This window comes from Solanum tuberosum, unplaced genomic scaffold (assembly GCF_000226075.1).
Source record: "Solanum tuberosum cultivar DM 1-3 516 R44 unplaced genomic scaffold, SolTub_3.0 scf00050, whole genome shotgun sequence".
Classification (NCBI taxonomy): Eukaryota; Viridiplantae; Streptophyta; class Magnoliopsida; order Solanales; family Solanaceae; genus Solanum; species Solanum tuberosum.
The window spans coordinates 381,170-400,127 of record NW_006238975.1 but is presented as its reverse complement, the minus strand read 5'-3'; the positions used below and the strand labels follow the sequence as shown (position 1 = coordinate 400,127).

The window sequence follows — 18,958 nt, the reverse complement described above, 5'->3', positions numbered from 1 at the left end:
ACTAATAAGGCTCATCCCAAAAGAACTTCTTCACATCGGACATAAACTTTTTCCTTTGGTGAAATGACAAATTCGATGGAATCAAATCGCTTGCCAAGTAGTTAGCAAAATCTGCGAACCAAGGGATAAGATGATAAGAAGCAGCCAATACCTGTTAATCTGGGAATGCATCATTAATCTCATCCCCATGTCCTAACTTGAGCATAGCTTTCTCCTCCAATCTAGACAAATGGTCGGCAACCTGATTTTTTGTTCCCTTTCTATCCTTAACCTCATAATCGAACTCTTGCATCAATAATACCCATCTAATCAACCTCAGTTTTGCCTCTTTTTTTATCTATCAGATACCTCAATGTAGAATGGTCAGTATGCACTAAGACCTTAGTACCAAGAAAGTAGGATCAAAATTTCTCAAATGCAAAAACCACATCAAAGAGTTTATGTTTAAGCACAATATAGTTCTTTTGAGCCACATTCAGAGCTTTGCTGGCATAGTAAATCGGATGAAGAATCTTCTCTCGCCTCTGTCCCAATACCACTCCAAGCACCACCCCACTCACATCACACATCACTTCAAACTGTTGCTCCCAATCCGGTGAAATAATGATAGGTGCTAATACTAACCTTTCTTTCAACTCTCCAAATGCTCTCAGACAAGCATCATCAAAATCAAACTTACACTCCTTTTCGAGTAGCTTGCACAATGGGTGTGCAATTTTTGAGAAATCTTTTATGAACCTCCGGTAGAACCTTCATGCCCCAGAAAACTCCGAATACCTTTTACATAGATGGGTGGTGGAAGCTTTTCTATTACCTTAACTTTGGCTCTATCAACCTCAATCCCTTTCTACAAAATCCGATGACCCAGAACTATACCCTCTTTTACCATGAAGTGGCACTTTTCCCAATTGAGCACAAGATTGCACTCTTCACATCGTTTTAGTACCTCGACCAGAGTCATTAAACAACTATCGAACAAGTTACCTACCGCATAAAAATCATCCATAAATACCTTAATCATGTCCTCCACCATATTTGAAAATATCGACATCATACACTGCTGAAAGGTCGTTGGAGCAATACAGAACCCAAATGGCATCTTTTTAAAGGAGAAAGTCCCATAAGGACAAGTGAATGTGGTTTTCTATTGATCTTCCGGAGCTATGGAGATTTGATGTTTACCCAAATACCAATCTAGAAAACATTACTAACCTTTACCAGTGAGATGATCGAGCATCTGATACATGAACGGCATTGGGAAGTGGTTTTTTTCTATCAATGCATTAAGCTTGCTGTAGTCCATACACACTCTCCAACCAGTCACCGGCCTCATCAGAACAAACTCATTTTTAGCATTAGAAACCACAATGATCCCTCCTTTCTTTGGAACACACTATATAGGACAAATCCAATTGTTATCAGCAATGGGATATTTGACTCCAGCATCCAACCATTTAATAATCTCATTTTTCACAACCTATTGCATAAGTGGATTAAGTCTCCTTTGGTGCTCAATACTTGCCTTGCAGTCCGACATGAGCTGAATTTTGTAAGAAGAAATGCTAAGAGGAATCCTAATAATGTTCGTAATAGTCCATCCAATAAACTTTTTAAACCGCTTCAGTACTGATACCAAGGCCTCTATTTACCCTTCACTCAAGTAAGCAACAATGATCACCGGCAACGTGCTATATTTCCCTAAGAATACATACCTCAAGTGAGATGTTAGAGCCCTGAGTTCCAGTTTTGGAGGCTCATCTACAGACGGCTTTGCAGGTGGAGAGTCTCGATTCTTCATATTTAACTCCAATCACTTTGGTTCGAAACGGAAATCGAACCTATCAAGTGTGGCCACTAGCTCATCATAATCATCAATACCATCACTGTAAAAATTCATTATCACCGTTGCTAGCGCATCAACACCTAACCTCTCCTCAATGGATACCTCAGATTCTTGCCCCACAATGTTATTCACCACATACACCGATTTAACATCTTTTTCTTGTTTCATAGACCTACATATGTTAAAAGTTACCTTCTCATTGTTTAATCAAAAATTCATCTTCCCTCTCTCCATATCAACCAATGCACGCCCAATAGAAAGAAATGGTCTCCCTAAGATGATGGGAACTTCAAAATCAACCTCACAATCTAAGATCACAAAGTCCGCCGGAAAGATGAATGACTCTACTTTCACAAGGACATCATGCAACACTCCAATGAGCCTCTTCATAGTTCTATCAACCATAAGTAAATGTATCGCAGTCAATTTCGGAGCTCCTAAACCCAACTTCTTATAAATCGACAATGGCATTAGATTAATGCTGGCACCCAAATCACACAAAGCCTTCACAAAGTGCAATATCCCAATGGTACAAGGGATAGTGAAGGCTCCAGGATCCTCTTTCTTCTACATAAGTGACCTAGTAGCAACAACACTACAATGTTGTAACCTTTCATCATCCTCAAAACGGATAGCCCTCTTTTTAGTCACCAAGTCCTTCATGAATTTTGCATACCCAGACATTTTCTCCAAAGCTTCTATCAACGGAACATTAATGGAAAGCTATTTCAACATAGTTATGAACCTACGGTATTTTTCCTCTTCGGTCTTTTTCACCAATCTCTGTGGGAATGGAGGTGGAGGTCTAGGCATGGGAACAAATTTTTGGGTCACCTCTGCTTCTTTCTCTGTATCATTTTTCGACTCTCCAGTACCCTCAATCTCATCTGCTTCTTTTTCTACCACTCGTTCAACCTCAAACGACATGGGTGGATCAATTGACTATTTACCTCCGTGAGTAGTGACAGCCATACAATCCCCATCATTCTTCGGATTCTGGATGGTGTTGCTAGGAAGTGTGTCAGGCGGACGTGGATCCACAATGGAGGACAGTTGACTAAACTACTACTCAAGTTGCTTGATTGACACTGTATGGGCATCAACTTTTTAACCGATTCCAGACAAATCATTTCGCATCTCTTTCACATTCTCAACAGTTGCATCAAACCTCTTCATCATCGTTTGCATCATATCCTCAATGTGTGACATACTACTACTCACCTCTCTATTACCAGATTCTCTATTCCGAACATAGTTTACCTTACGATTGTAGTTTCCATAGTTCCGACCTTGGTTTCCTTGAATTTGGCACCAATTATCCGAGTTAGAACCTTGGGCGTTGGTTCGGAAACCCTTCGTCTGAACATTTACCAAATATGCATCCTCCTTATAGTAACATTCCTTAACTGGTGGTGGTGGAGTTCTAGTTAAGTAGTTTACCGCATTCATATTTTTTGCATTTCCACTCACATGTTTCAATACCAAGCCTAGTTCTGTCCTCATTTAAGAAATCTCTTCACGAATATCATCATTGGACTGACTAGGTGCAATTTGGATCGCAATTGTGCTTCTGCCATTATTTGCCTATCTAGGGCTCCATGCCTTACTGTTTTGCGAAATCTTCTCTAGTTTTTCAGCGGTCTCCTCAAAAGTGCACTCACCATATGATCCTCCAGTAATAGTATCTAGCACAACCTTTCCATTGTTGTCCTGCCCTCTGTAGAAATACTCATTCAATGACTCATCATCTATGCGGTGATTCGGAACACTTCTGATGAACACAGTGAACTTGTCCCATGAACTGCTTAGAGACTCTAGGTAGTGCTACGAAATTGTTCAGTTTAACCTTGTGATTTAACTTCTTAGACACCAGAAAATACTTTGCCATGAACACCTTATTCAATTGGTCCCATGTATGAATCGAATTCTATGAAAGTTCAGAAAACCAAACTGCAGCATCACCGGTCAATGACAAAGGGAAGAATCTCAAACCTATGACATCCATACCCATTCTGGTGGTCCCACATAACTCTTATAGACACTTCTCAATTTAGCCATATGACCATGTGGATCTTTCAAAGCTAGACCAGAAAACAACCCTCTTGATGTAAGCATATGCATTAGCCTATTGGTCACCAATAATTTATGCCGTAGAGGTAGAGGAGGAGGAGCAATAGGCCCTTCTGAGTCAACTGCATTGTAGTCAACTCTGTACTTATCACGCAACCTAGGTACTGGCGGATTATGCATCCTCTCTGCATCTCCGATTAGATTACCACCATGTACCTGAGCGGCCACATTAATAACTCCAGGAGGCTGCAATTCATCTCCATCCTCATGATCCTCTCTAATGGGATTATTATGTACCTCTAGAATTTCCATTTTCCTCAGATTATTTCTTAGTTCAGGATCGTAGGGGTCAAGGGTTCACCTCGACTCCGTTTACTTGGCATACCCTAGAGTTGGAACCTGTAGAAAACAAAAACAAAACAAAAATGTAAAATTAGGAAATACTTAACTAAAGATCAATAATGCAGTTAGACTTAATCTAAAAGTCATATTCTCCAGCAGCGATGCCAAAATTTGATACGCCCAAATTACACCTCCCTAAAGAAGTATAAGCGATCGTTATCAAATAAAGAACACAGCTTGTAGGTTGGGGTCGATCCCACGAGGAATATGATTTAGACTTCAACTTAACTAACAATTATATCTTTTTAGTCAAACTATTTTCGAGAAAAGTAAACAGGGGGTTTTGTAAGCAAGTAATAGATTTGCATGCTGAAGTAACAAGTAAACAAAATTCAGACTTTGGTTTATCAATATGAGAAAGAGAACTAGGGCATATGTTTTCCCTAGAAGCTCTTAACGCGGTAATCCTAATAATGGTAATCCTTTCCTAGTGTTTAACATGCAAAGTTGGTAAGTTAGGTATCCCTAAGTAATTCATCCTCCAAATAGGGAATTTCACCATGCACCTTGGTCGGGCTACGGGCTTATGCATTACTATCCCTTACCTTCTACCACAGATTAGTGATCACATCAATGTATGGTTAAGTTTTCACCCTCACTCCAATTAACATTAGACTATTAGATAGAATCCACTAAATCTTTGCTGTTTAATCCTTTTCTCATTCATTACCTCCTTGGTCCGGCAAGTAAGAACGAGGCGAGTTCTAACGCGTGCACTCATTAAAAAGACTTCTAAATATAAGGATTATCACTACATGCATAAACACTATTCAAGAATTACTTAATTATTATTCCTAATTTGTTAATTGTTCATGGTTCCCACAACCCTAACTATGGATTTATCTACTCATGTTTGATAGTTCACAATTCATAATTAGGTTCGAAGAATTCATGAACTTACAATGAGAATAGATGAATATGCAAATCTTGAATTGAAATTCAAAGTGAAAATTGTCGAAAATGAAATCTAGAAATTTAATTGCTAAAAGTTTGCAACTTAATTCCCAAAGAACAAAAACTAGAGGTTTACAATAGTGTATAACCTCCAAAAACGAGGATTACAATTCATATTTATAGAAAACCAATCCTAACTTGAACAGGAAACCAAATAAGGAAATAAAACTACTCAGAAGCAACTTCTGTCGACGGCATGACCTATAGACCGTGGGTCGACCTACGGACCGTAAGTCCCTTTCTGTGGTCCAACAATTAGAAAATAAAATCAGGTACTGGAACTCCAACTTTCTGATCTTCAATCAACGGATGCGCAGGACGGCCTGTGGGTCGACCTACGGTCCGTCGATGCCTTTGTGGTGCCACACTTGGTCAGACTTCCCTGATCTTCCACCTAGACTTTGGCACCTACGGTTCATGGATTGAACTACGGTCCTTCTTGTCAGCCCGTGGTTTGAGTTACTGAAATTCAACTTTCAAACCAGGACCTACGACTACCTATCCACAGTCCGTCAATGGACCTACGGTCTTTGGTAGGCTCCGTTGTTGGCAACTTCTGTAATTTTCAGCTCGCATCTTCAACAACCGCATCCAAGCCTATTTTGCTGCAAGAATTACACACAAAACATTATTTCTAATAACAAAATGGTCCAAGACACACACAAACTCTAAGTGAAACGTATCAAAAATACATTAAACTCACAGTATATCATTGACATCTTATCTATCACTCCCAAAATATCACAAACTAGTGTAAGAGGTCCGACTCCCAACAAAATGAAGAAGTGTTGTAAGACCAAAAAAATCTAGAGCCAAACCATCTTCGAAGATTAATAATAAGAGGCCGCTAAGTTTTTATGAGAAGTGTGTTGACAAGAAGGTCACAATAGGAAAACTTGTAAAAACATATATCCCAAAGAAAATATTCCCTCTGTACAAACAAAATATACCACGTGTACATGTCTCTAATGTATGAAAACAAAATTGAAAGATGAATACAAGTCTCAATATATTTGTTTCTCAAATAGAACAAAGCATAAAATAAGGAACAAGACCCATGGAAATGACAAGAAGCTACCTCTCACAATCATTTGGAAGCCTCGTAGAAAGATGAAGAAGAATGATCACATGAGTCTGGGCTCCGAACAAACACAAGTGTATAAGCAAGGAGTGAGTACCAAACAACATGGTACTCATCAAGAAACCCCATAAAAAGGTAAAACTAAGCTATAATATGAGTATTCCTTTTAATCCAACCGAACCGCCAGAACTACAATCTGCACAAAAATCAGTCCAACCTAACAATACTACCAAGAAACTGTTCAATTGTGGTGGATTTTTTGTCAAGTTGTGACGGTTTCTGACCGCAACAAAAAGAATTGTGGCGGTTTTTAAAAGTGCCACAATTAGCCTTGCCACGGGCATACAATAGAGGTTTTTTTCAACCTCCATGACGTATGCCACACATGAATTTTGAATTTGTGGGAGGTTTTAAAATTGATCAATGGCAGTTTAGAACCTTCGCAATATGATATTGATGTTTTGAAAAAAATATTGCGGGAGTTTTTAAACTCCCACAATATATCATAATGTTACCGAATGAAATAAATATTGTGGGGGTCTATAAAACTCCACAACATAATTTCAGTTTTTTTAAAAAAATTACGTGGAAGTTTTCGACCGCTACAATATGATTTTAATGTTTAAAAAAAAATTAGTGGAAGTTTCATTTCGCCTTAATATTTTTATTGCTGAAAATTTATTTCCATTTGAAATGTAATTATATGAACAAATAAATTAAAATAAATAATTAGTGGAAGCTTATATCCGCCACAATATTGTTGCTACTGAAAATTACTTTTTATTTAAAATTTAATTATATATTTTCCTTCTTGTTGAAGACACAATTCAGTACAATCTTGAGCACATGTACAGGGGAAGACTGCTTCTTGAGCAACTTCTTTTTTCTTCCTTGATAGTGTCAATGTAGGCTTTAAACTAATCAAATAAGTGATATATAATATCAGTCATAAAAACCTTGACACCAAGTTCATCTGAAAGTTCCCGAGCTTCCCGTGTCACTTTAACATCAAAGGCTCTTAAAGCAACATCTTCTAATGTCTCATCAGTTTCCCAACCACCCTGTAATTTCATCACAAAACAAAAAATGTCAAATCCAAGAATGATTAAGAATAGTATCCAAACTCCAAATAGAGAGCCAAATAGAACAAACAAACAAACAAACTGGATTGAAATTATACCTTAGGGAATATCCACTTTGGACTCTTCTGTGAGCTGATCAATAAGAATTCCAAATCATCAATTTGGGTCCCTTGAACTGTAGGTTGCATACTCTTTCTTCTTCTCAAGCATAACCCTAGCTTTCATGACATCCTTTTTATGCACAGGATCTATGTAAAATCCCACTGACATGTATGCTTACTTCTGGGGTCTTCAAAAATTCCAGCAAAGCTTAGCTACAAAATCATATAATCTAGAGGAGACTTAAACATGACTATGAGTGGTCTAGAATTAAAGAAATAACAAAATCTAAGAAAAGAATAGAATTATTCACATATGACTGATTGAACCAACAAAATAGATTGAACAAACATTTAGCTTTGAGTAATTGTATTCTCAACTTGGTGGAACAATCCCAAAAGAATCCATAGTTATTGTTGAAATGCATGCTCTACTGCAAGGACTTTAAGCCAAGTCTTACCACCTAAGGCCATTACAAATTGAAGGAGACTTCTTAGATGTTATACAGATGCTTACAACACCAAATGAGCTTTACTCACATCTTATTAATGATTGCAAGTGCTTGTACTTCACTGTATAATCCACCAGTTAACCATGTATATACGGAGCTGAACTTATTGGCTAACAAGTTAGTGTGCATGGGTACCCAATCCCCACAACCTACTCCACTGGAAGTTTTTTAATCATGATCCAGAATGTACACTTGAGGCACCCGGGCTGATAAAGCGGAAAGTACTTACCTGCATAGTTTATTGAATAGGTCAATAAATAGTCAGTATGGTGCCTACCATTTTGAGCCTGTAAATGTTGTTGTTGTTACAACTTCTACTACTCCTACTAGTATCACAACCTTTTGAGCCTATCCTTTGGAATTTGGGTCACACGCCCTTGGATGTAATAGTTGGTCGTTAATATATATCTTCTTTAATTAACACCCAAAAAAACTATAGTAATATCAAAATTACCTCATTTAACACTCTGTGAATCTTGTCCCTTTCCTCAACAACATGGTCGCTGTCATTTCTATCAAGCACATAATGTGTTTTTTGAAAGTAGTGTCTCCATGGGAATGGAGGTCTAATCTGCAAGTGCAACACAAAAGATAAATAGTAGAAAGACACTTTTAGCTCTTCCAGGATCAGACTGTAATATACTTATAATTGTGCCTTTAAGGAAAGCAATTGTACATGAAACCACAACCAGGTAACATATACTAACTTAACAATCACCAATTAACCACAGCTGATAGACATCTTAGGTTTTGCTATTTTATACCAAAACTTAACTCTGTTTATCAGAAAACTTTCTATAGTTTGTTTAATAGTGATGATTGAGACATGTGGTCTGCATATCATCTATATCAACTAGTCTTTTGCAGGGAACATGCAGAATTGATACGTCTCTATCATGAATAACTTACCAAATTGTTTCACTAGCACAAATAATTACATTCGCCTTAGGAAACATAAAGCATATCTAGCACAACTTAACACCGTTTTCATATATAAGGAACAAAAATCATGCATAACACTATTTCTAACTGTAAGTGGTGGATATTGAGACTAAATTCTCTTTATGGGCTGAAAAGCAAATATTGTGCTAACAAGAATGTTGTGCAAAATAAATGGATTCCCATCAATATCATTACGCCTTTTGTGCAGATCAAAACTTACCCAACAAGGAATTTCGCTACCAATTTTCAAGCTTGGAAAAACTTAGTATGGTCAAGGAACAAAGCAAAACAACATATCAAGTGGAATATCAACAATGGTAATTGCAACTTTTGGTGGGAAAGTGTGACAAACAATGGTCCATTGGCTCTTCTTCCTACTGGTTCTTGTGATGGCTGCTTGCTAAACTATGTGTCAAAGACATTATGTTGAATGAACAATGGGATGAACGAACTCAATCTTGTATTTTACCTATCAGCATTGTACAAGAAGAGATGAACATTAACATTATACCAGTTGAACAAGGGGATGTGGCTATTAGCAAATGTATTGAGGATGATCATTAGTCTAACAAATCAGCTCTGTATTTATCTAGAATATCAAACGTAGGGATAATTTCCCAAACAAGTTATGGCATAAGTCAGTTCCTTTCAAGATCTCTTTTCTGGCCTGGAGACTTCGTCACGGGAAGTTCTCTTTTCAATGAAGCAAAATCAAGATTCGGGATTCACTCTTTTGGTAACTTTTATTGTTGAGATAAACTCTATTCAACACACTTTTACTCAAGGGGAAGAAACTAACCAAATTTGGATATACATCAAGGCTTCACTTCGTATTATTCATCAATGAAGCCATGAGTGTTACAGAAATGGTGGAAGCAGAATACCAAAAATAGTGAGCACAAAATTATTCTTTCAAACTGCATCCATCTTTATTTCCTGGGATATATGGAAGAAGTGGACAACATGTAGGTTGGGGATTAGAGCATGTTTCCCAGGAAAATGAAATACAAATTTATCTAGACCAGTATGATTGTTATGCAGCGCAATGTATCCTACTTGCCATATCAGAGAAATCAGGCCTAATGTATGTCAAACGTGAGGCTTCAACCTGTGGTTACTATCAAACAAACTATATGGCAGAAACCTGCACCACATGATTACAAACTGAATGTAGATGGTATTTACACGAACGAAAAAGGGAAGTCGGGGATATGAGGTGCATTCAAAGATAGTAATGGGGACTTCATCTTGGCTTTTTCTAAACCGGTCACATGTAGCAGCAATAAATATTCTAAAGTAGCAGGTGCTAGATTTTCTGTCAATGGCATGAAGAGAGGGGCTTCGACAAATACACTATGGAGATAAATTCTTTGGTGATTAAAAAAATGCTCAATATGAACGACACCACAAATTTGAAATTGAAGAGGATTATTTATGACATTAATGCTAGAATCAAGAATGTGATATGTTGACTTTTGTCACTGCTACAAGGAAGCCAACATGACTGCAGACTATGTAAACTACAAATATATCACCACAAGCACCCAAAAATTGAAGACACCTCAGGAAAAAAACGATGATGTACGGTGATCACACTATAGTGCTTGTATTCAAAATTAAGTAGGACAACATGGGACACAAATTTCTTGCATGTATCTCAGACTAAATAAAAAGTAAATAAGTGAAAAGCATATAGAAAGTTCATAGAATAAGGGTACCTATTTAATTGAAAGTAACAACAGATCATTATGTGATATTGATTCAGTATCCATGCATAAAATAATTGGAAAATGAAACATGCCAATCTCATTGCACCTTACAGTTACTGCCTTCATTCATATAACTCAATAATACCCGAGAACAAATTTGAGAAGTACATGAATATAGAGTCAACCAAATAAAATGATAAAATGGAACTTGAAGTTACACCAACAACTACACAGACTTTAGAAAAACTAATAATATTTCAAATACTATTTGGTCTTGCAAATTCAAGAACGACTATTATTTGCACAATATATCACCTAAATTGCAATGAAGGCTTCAAAGTAATTGGAACCACCCTTTTTCTTTCCCTTTTCAGCTATGTTTCTAATTTTAATGAATTACTGGGCATAATGCAGTCTGCAACACTAGAGTAAGAAGTAGCATCTCTGAATGCATCACTTATCCTAAATGTATTTTTTCCATTTTGACAGTAGCACACAAGACATTTGTAGCTAAATCATGAGATTCACTGACTTCGTGAACCCTCCATTCTGAGCATGTTTACAACTACTCGAGATTTTAGCATATTTTGAAGTCTTTTAAAAGATGTGGTATCACAGACAACACAGACTACATCTTGGTAACATGCTTGAGCTATCGATTGATGAGATGGTAGCCATAGAAAAAGTCATAAAGGACAATGAAATTGACTTGACGGAATAAGAAAAAAGAATTAACCAGGATAGATTCACAAACATTACAAGATATCTAATTTGGAACTAGAGGTATCATCATTTGAAGATGCTATCACCTCCAGAATTGCTGCCAGAGACGCTTTATTAGCATTGCAAGCCTATGCTGCTATTTCTTTCATATTTTCGTGTGTAAACTACTCTTTATGAAACTGAAAAATAACTTACCTTGTGTGCAGATACCCTTTTTGCTATTCTGACTCTTTCATAGGCACTACGAGTCTGATAAAACTCCCCTGATGTTGACTATGGTTGTTTTATGCTTTATTTGCTTGTTATTAAGTATCTCGAGGACTTTTAAAAGTAAAATGCGGCAGATTGACTAGGTTTTAAAAAACAAATGTCGAGCAAGGATTTCTTATCATTAAGTAATACTGAGCACAATATAATTAAATAGGTATAAGATCAATTCAGCAGGTCACAATATAGACATAATACCAATAAAATGTAGAAGATATTTGTACCTTCAAACACATCTTGATTCCTTAATATCATCCGCAGCTTAGTAGCTAGCCTTCATTATTCCCAAATACCACATCAAAGGAAGGAGCTTTAAAGTACGACCTTTGAAAAAAGAATACACCAATAAATTAAGGAAGTTAAAATCCAGAGGAGCAAGATATTGATGGTTTCACATCTTGAACTAATTTGGTTTCTCGTCTTTCTCTTCTTCCATGTTTTTTTTCACCAACATAATAAATTACAGCAACCTGCTCACCATTCACGTCATGTAATCCCACCATGTCGAGAAATATCAGAAGCTATAGTGAGAAATTAATTATGAGAAATACCATAGTTGGAACCTTTATTATGTAGTTGAGGATTCAAAACACGGAATGGATTATGGGGCTCAAAAACTGAGATTTTCGTACCCTCTTTCAAGATGAAATACAATCTTGCTTATAAACATGGAATAGTTATCGCACACACCCATCCAATTATCAAATAACATGTTTTCGAAAAGGAATTTCACAGTTAATGAACATTCTAAACAAATAGCGGAATAAGTATACGAACCTCATAGCCACACAATAAGGCTTCAACTACTGATCAGTCGGTCCATCTCCTCGAGCAGACATGTCATTTCTCCCTGGTCACTCGTGGTTGCTTTGAGCAGATAATTAAACACCACAATTAACTAGACTTGGCTAAAAATTACAATTTATCTATAGAAAGAACTATGTACAGTTTCATCCATAATTATGTCCTTTGAAATTTAAAATCAAATCTCTAAAAGAAAATTTTTCTCCAATCAAAAGTTCAATCTTTTTCTAATGAATCAAACATATCCCATCAAATGCCAATAACTATATCAACATAGAAAATTTCAATAAAAAACCGAATTAACGAAAATCTTCAATAAAACTCAGTCAGACATTGCATCTGTTGCTAGGTTAGTAGCAACATATGCCTCTACTGTATCATCAATTATATAATCTGTAGCTAGTTGAACATACTCATCACCATCAACGAAAAATTGGTCAAGTTCTTGCTCTTGGTATGGTTCATTCTCATATACTTGTTCTTCCATTACTTCTCCCATATTGTATAAATCTCTTGGCTTTAGATGCACATCAATACTCCACCCTTTATTGACAATATCATCCACATAGTACACTGTTTGTGCTTGAGATGCTTCGATGTAAGGCTCATGTTCTTCACGTTCACCAGTATGAATCAATCTATCAAAATTAACACAATTAAAATTCTAAAGATCCTTTTGATACCCTCTATCTTGAGTAGTATCAGCCCATTTACATTTGAAAAGAACAACCTTGAGCCGTCCATTGTAATTAATCTCAACAATATCTTCAAACTTCCCATTATATGGTAACTCTTCTTGCCTTAACTTTCCGTCAACAGTGCTTGCAACACATGATGTTTTGGAAGTTAAAAAAACTCCACTATTCTGTGTTTTCAAACCTTCTTCTCGAGCCAAAGTTCGAAATTTGGACCCATTGATGTTATATGCAGTAAATCTTCTTGCATTTACAAATGGACCTCATGCTAAAAACTTTAGATCGATAGACATTGTATCTATTGTGTCTTGATTCATAATCTAAATCAAAATAAAATGGACTTGGTCAAATTTGTTCATTCAAATCAAATATAAACAATAAATAATGATTGCTTACTCACCTGCTTTTGAAACCAATCAACAAACTATTTATTAACTCTCCTCTCTATCTCTGTAGGTGAAGGTCTTTTTCCTCTTGAACTCCTCTTTATGTATTCTCTAAATTCTCTATATGAAACTATTAAGTTAATGTTAAAGAGTATGATTAGCCTACTTCAAATATTACAAAGTCAAAGAACATGAAGTTTGTAAGAGTTACTCACTCCACAAATGGCGTGACTATTGCACAATTCAGAAGAACATATCGATGAGCTTGTAGTTTCTGCATAGGATTTAAAGGGAAGTTTTTCTGACGCTGATGCAGGTTTACCCAATTGAGAGAAGAGAGATGACATTCCAGAAGGCATATCAGTTGGTTCATCACAGACACGCCTAGGTCTGTTGAACCTTGTCTCAATATCCTCAATATACCAAGAACAAAAGGTAAGAGTCTCTTCAGCTATATGGCCCTCATCTATACAACCCTCTGGTTGTGACTTATTCCGTACATAGGGCTTACAATAACCTATTCCCTAGAAAATTAATATCTAGTAAGTGTACATACTATTTAAGGTGACTAGAACATAAATATCTATAATTTATAATTGTTAGTATTTCCAGAAAACACATAACTTTAAATTAGAAAAATTATAATGTTTTACCTCTCCACAGGATACATGTTTCGGTAATGCACTGGACCTCCGAGTTTTGCTTCCTCTACTAGATGAACTTATAAATGAACCATTACAGTAAAGAGTGATGGAGGAAATAGCATCTCTAGGTGACAAAGTCTGATTATAAAGCGCTCCTAGAGAATATCAAGCTCCGAAGGATTCAAAATTTTGCTAGATAGGGCTCTAAAAATGAGGGAAATTCCACCAAAAATATAACTACATGATCTGGCAACACATTGCGAATTGCCAATGGTAGTAACTGCTCTAAAAGAACATGACTATCATGACTTTTCAACCCAGAATTTTTTTTGTGCCAGATCAACCCATCTGGAAATGTTACTTGAGTAGCCATCTGGTACTTTAATATTCTTCAAAGTTGTAAGAAACAACTTTTTGGTGTCGACCTTCTTTTTTATATCAGTCATAAGTGAAAACATAGCTAGGTTATACGATCCATCATCCTTCAACAAAATATCAGGCCCTATTCTCATTTCTCTTAGATCTTTGCTGGCATTAGCATTATATTTTGACTTTGATTTATCATCCAGCAACGTATATGATATTGTCACATTTTTTTTTCAATATGCATAAAATCTAGATTATGACGCAACAAGTTGGACTCCCAATTTGGAAGTTCAAAGAAAATACTTCTCGTGTTCCATTGTTTAGTTGCTCGTCTAGATCTTTTCCTTCTACCATCCAATTTTACTCCTCCCTTCAGCAATTTGTCTCAAAATATCAAATCCTGATAATTTTAATGGTGGATTCCTCTCCTCTGTGCTTCCATTAAAGCGTACTCAGCTTAATCTAAACCTGTGATTTCTTCTCAGAAAACGTCGATGACCCATAAAACACCACTTTTTACCATGACGGAGACGACAAGGTTCAGTGTCAAAGTTACAAGTTGGACAAGCAAAACCAGTATGTGTGTTCCAGATACCTAATCCAGGAAAGTCGCTAATTGTCTACATAAGAGCTGCATGCACTCTAAAAGTTTCATTCAATGATGAGTCAAATGTTTCAACACCATCATTCCATAACTCACGCAATTCCTTCACAAGCGGTTGAAAGTATACATCTCTATTATTTCCAGGCGTTTGCTTGCCTGGGATGATCATTGATAAGATGAAGGAGGTGTGTTTCATACACATCCAAGGAGGAAGATTGTACGGAATCAAGAAGACTGGCCAAGTACTATAGGTAGAACTCATTGTTCCAAAAGGATTGAAACCATCACTAGCAAGGCCCAAGCGAATATTTCGAGGATCAGAAGAAAATCCAGAGTGAATCCGATCAAATGTCTTCCATGCCTCACCATCCCTTGGATGCCTCATAAGCACATCTGGGTTACTTTCTAAAGCATGCAATCTCATATGCTCAACAGTCTTGCTGCACATAAATAACCTTTTCAACCTTGCCTTCAATGGAAAGTAAAGCAAAACCTTTGCAGCTTACTTGTTTTTTCTTATTAGGACTCCATTTAGATGTACCACTATGTTTACATACTTCCAATTCTGAATCACCTTCCCAGAATATCATACAATTATTTGGACATGTTGGAATCTTAGTGTAGTCGAGGCCAAGTTTCTTAATTGTTTTTTTGGCCTCATAAAAAGGAGGTAACTTTGCATATTCAAATGCATCTCTCAACAAATCCAGTATCATGGTCATTGCCTTGTCAGTTAATCGACAATAGACCTTTATATGATACAATTTTATTAAAAACTCTAGCTTTGTGTACTTGCTTCCTTCGTACAACGTTTCACTTCCATCTTTGAGAAAATAATGAAAGTCACCAGAACCCTCCCTATGCCCCTGATTTGACATTCTAGTTGAACCCAATGGTTGAGATGTCCCTTCATCAACTACTTGAATGCTTCCAAAACTGCCCAAATGCATCAATAATCATTGTTTCTATTGGATTTTCTGGATGAAATGTCCCTTGCGTAGCAGCTCTATCTCTAGAAGACTCTTAACACCTTTTTCTCACCATGAATATTCCAAGTAACATAATTATGAGCGAATGGATTGCAAATCAAATGATCCTGCACTTCCACTCTAGTTTTCCACTTGCTAAAATGACATATAGGACATGGACATCTAATCGTATCTTCAACAGTCGCATTCTTAAATGCAAAATCAAGAAATTTATCCAAACCAAGAAAGTACTCGTTTGAGGTCTGGGGCTTTCAATCCGTGATTTATCCATTGAAAAATTAATAAATAAATTAAAAAGGGTATACCTCCAAAAGAAATCCTTCAAGTGCAGCCTTTACATTCGTTGTACCTGCAATCTTCTCTAAGTATCAAATTTCTCTTTCAAATCAAGCTAATTCGAGAAATTGACCGAGGACAGAAGAATCTATGAAAGAATCACCACAAAGGGCTTCCTGTGTTATAGGAAAAGATGGAACAAGCCGAATAGAAAGGAGCGTGTGAACTTCAAACCAAAAAAACTTAATCAGAGGAAAGAAGTTGTAGATTTGTACAATGGAGGTTATGGAGGAGGACTTGTGCTTTAATTTTTGCTTAATCATCTAAGAGGAAAGAATTTGTAGATTTCTACGGTACAGTTGAGATTATGGAGGAAGACTTGTGCTTTAAGTTTTCCTCAATCTCCTAAACCTACCTGAGATGTAATTAGCTATAAAAGCCTCATTATTTACCCAAAAAAAATATAGTAGAAATGCTTCAAATTATTTTATGACATTTCTCAATTATTAGTATATGAAAATTTTCACTTGTGGAGTTGTATATTGTAATGAGAATCTTAAAGTATGTAAAACTTTTTAATTTCTCATATAAAAAATGCCAAAGATTATGTACCGTTTTGAAAATTAGAAAATAACATTTAGGAATGAGACTTATATCTTTGAGGCATTAAATACATTTTTCCTCTATTTATTTATATTTTTAGGACAATTTTAGTTCTTATTAACTTTAAAACTATACGATAAAAAATCAAATAATATTATAAAGTAATATATTTGAGTTATAAAATAAAAATAAGTATAATTAAGTTCTTCAAAATGGTTAATTTAATATTTTTTTCCCCAATTAATAAAAGAAGAAAATTGTTATACAGAAATCCTCAAACATATAAAGCAAACATCAATAGTATAAGAGTTCTACAATAAAATCTTGATGAAAAACAAAAATCCAAACAACATATACATTTATCTTCGATTTTGATCAACACATAACTTCGTAATTCATGTCTCCAGAGGCGGATCCAGGATTCGGAGGTTGTGGGTGCTACGTGTTTAAATAGGATAAACGAGTCGGTTTCTCCTATTTACCAATATTTATAACAACTTGATCAAATATGCATATTTAGTAATTTGTCCTTTTAGATATTCTAATATTAAAAATACCTAAACAATTTAGTGTCTTTTTTTGTCATAATAAGAGATCGTATTCTCTAAAACATTGACAAAATTAGGGATTCTCCACCTTAAAAATTTGAACATATATAAATCATCTAATACCATTTCTTTATTAAATTCATATTTCATTGCTTAAATGTGTTATTGCAGATATATAGTTGAGAAAAAATATAGCTTCAACCCAATTGTTTCACTTAGCACGACGTAAAAGATCGAAAGAACCTTTAAATTCAAAAAATTCTAATATGATAATATCCATCATTTTTCAAATTTTATTTTTTATTTTTTATTAAAATAATATTTAAATATATTTTTATTAATATTTAAATGACATTCAAGATTTGGTACTCATTAATTATATATAATACACACGCAAAATTAATATCATGAGATTAATACTTAGCGAAAGAGAAAGCTTTTTAAAAAATTAAGAATTAATTAAAGAAAAAAAATAGTCAAATAAAATTAATAAATATAAATAATCTAATAGAAATAAGGAAGAACTAAAGGGGCGGGAAAAAAAAAAATCCTTGCCACTGCCGCATATTACTGGGGAAAAAGCCAAAAGCCAAAAAAAGAGTTGAGTAAGGGTTTTGAACCCTCGACAACCGTGTGACAAATTCAGTCTTTTGCCAGTCGCACCATCAACAATTTTGGTTAATGGGTGGCAAGCTTAATATATGATCAATTTGTTTTACATATACATATATATACATATACATATATATACACACACACACACACACACACACACATATATATATATATATATATATATATTTGTACAAGTAACATAAGATAATGTTTTATCTCGACTAATTCATTTACCGAGCTTTTCAAGAACACATTTCTTATTAATTGTAATTAACGAACTATTATCGTCATTCACAAAAGTTCTCCAACATTGGTTTATATTTGAGCTTATCAACTATCTTTCAATCAAAACACAAGGTTACTTATTTCTCTTGATGCATTCAATGTCTAGAATATGTGTCAGCTCGATGAAAAGAATGTATTTGTTTATTGAGAGTTGGATCGAGAAGAACTTATGGAGCAACCTCGTGGATGTGTCTCTAAGCAATTTCCAAATTATGTCTGCCATTTGAAGAAAGCGCTCTATGGCCTCAACCAAGAACCAACGCCAGATGCGATAAACTTTCAACAACTTGTTGGAAGTTTAATTTATTTGACTATCACAAAGCCAGAAATTTCCTACTTGTTAGTGTCATTTCGCAACTTATCCATAATCCAAAAACTTCTCATTTAGATGTCACAAAAAGGATTTTGTGCCATGTGAAGGGATCTCTTAGTCATGGACTTTAGTATAAAAGGTGTGATG

General features: G+C 35.5%; 1 long non-coding RNA gene and 1 pseudogene across 7 annotated transcripts; one reads left to right on the top strand and one right to left on the bottom strand.

Annotated features, from left to right (window-relative positions):
• Positions 1 to 7,118: 7,118 nt before the first annotated feature.
• LOC102599778 (uncharacterized) lies at positions 7,119 to 16,470 on the bottom strand. 7 transcript variants are annotated; one of them, XR_001473056.1, is made up of 9 exons: positions 14,222 to 16,470; positions 13,784 to 14,092; positions 13,583 to 13,688; positions 12,461 to 13,502; positions 11,908 to 12,007; positions 8,497 to 8,613; positions 8,071 to 8,271; positions 7,531 to 7,994; positions 7,119 to 7,411 (listed from the first exon to the last, which is right to left on the bottom strand). It is a non-coding gene; the product is annotated as an uncharacterized lncRNA (long non-coding RNA). The 7 variants fall into 7 exon arrangements; XR_001473058.1 differs by having other exon boundaries at positions 7,531 to 7,763; positions 14,222 to 16,468; XR_367008.2 differs by having other exon boundaries at positions 7,531 to 7,746; positions 14,222 to 16,468.
• On the top strand, positions 8,620 to 11,901 carry LOC107059960 (uncharacterized; annotated as a pseudogene).
• Positions 16,471 to 18,958: the final 2,488 nt, after the last annotated feature.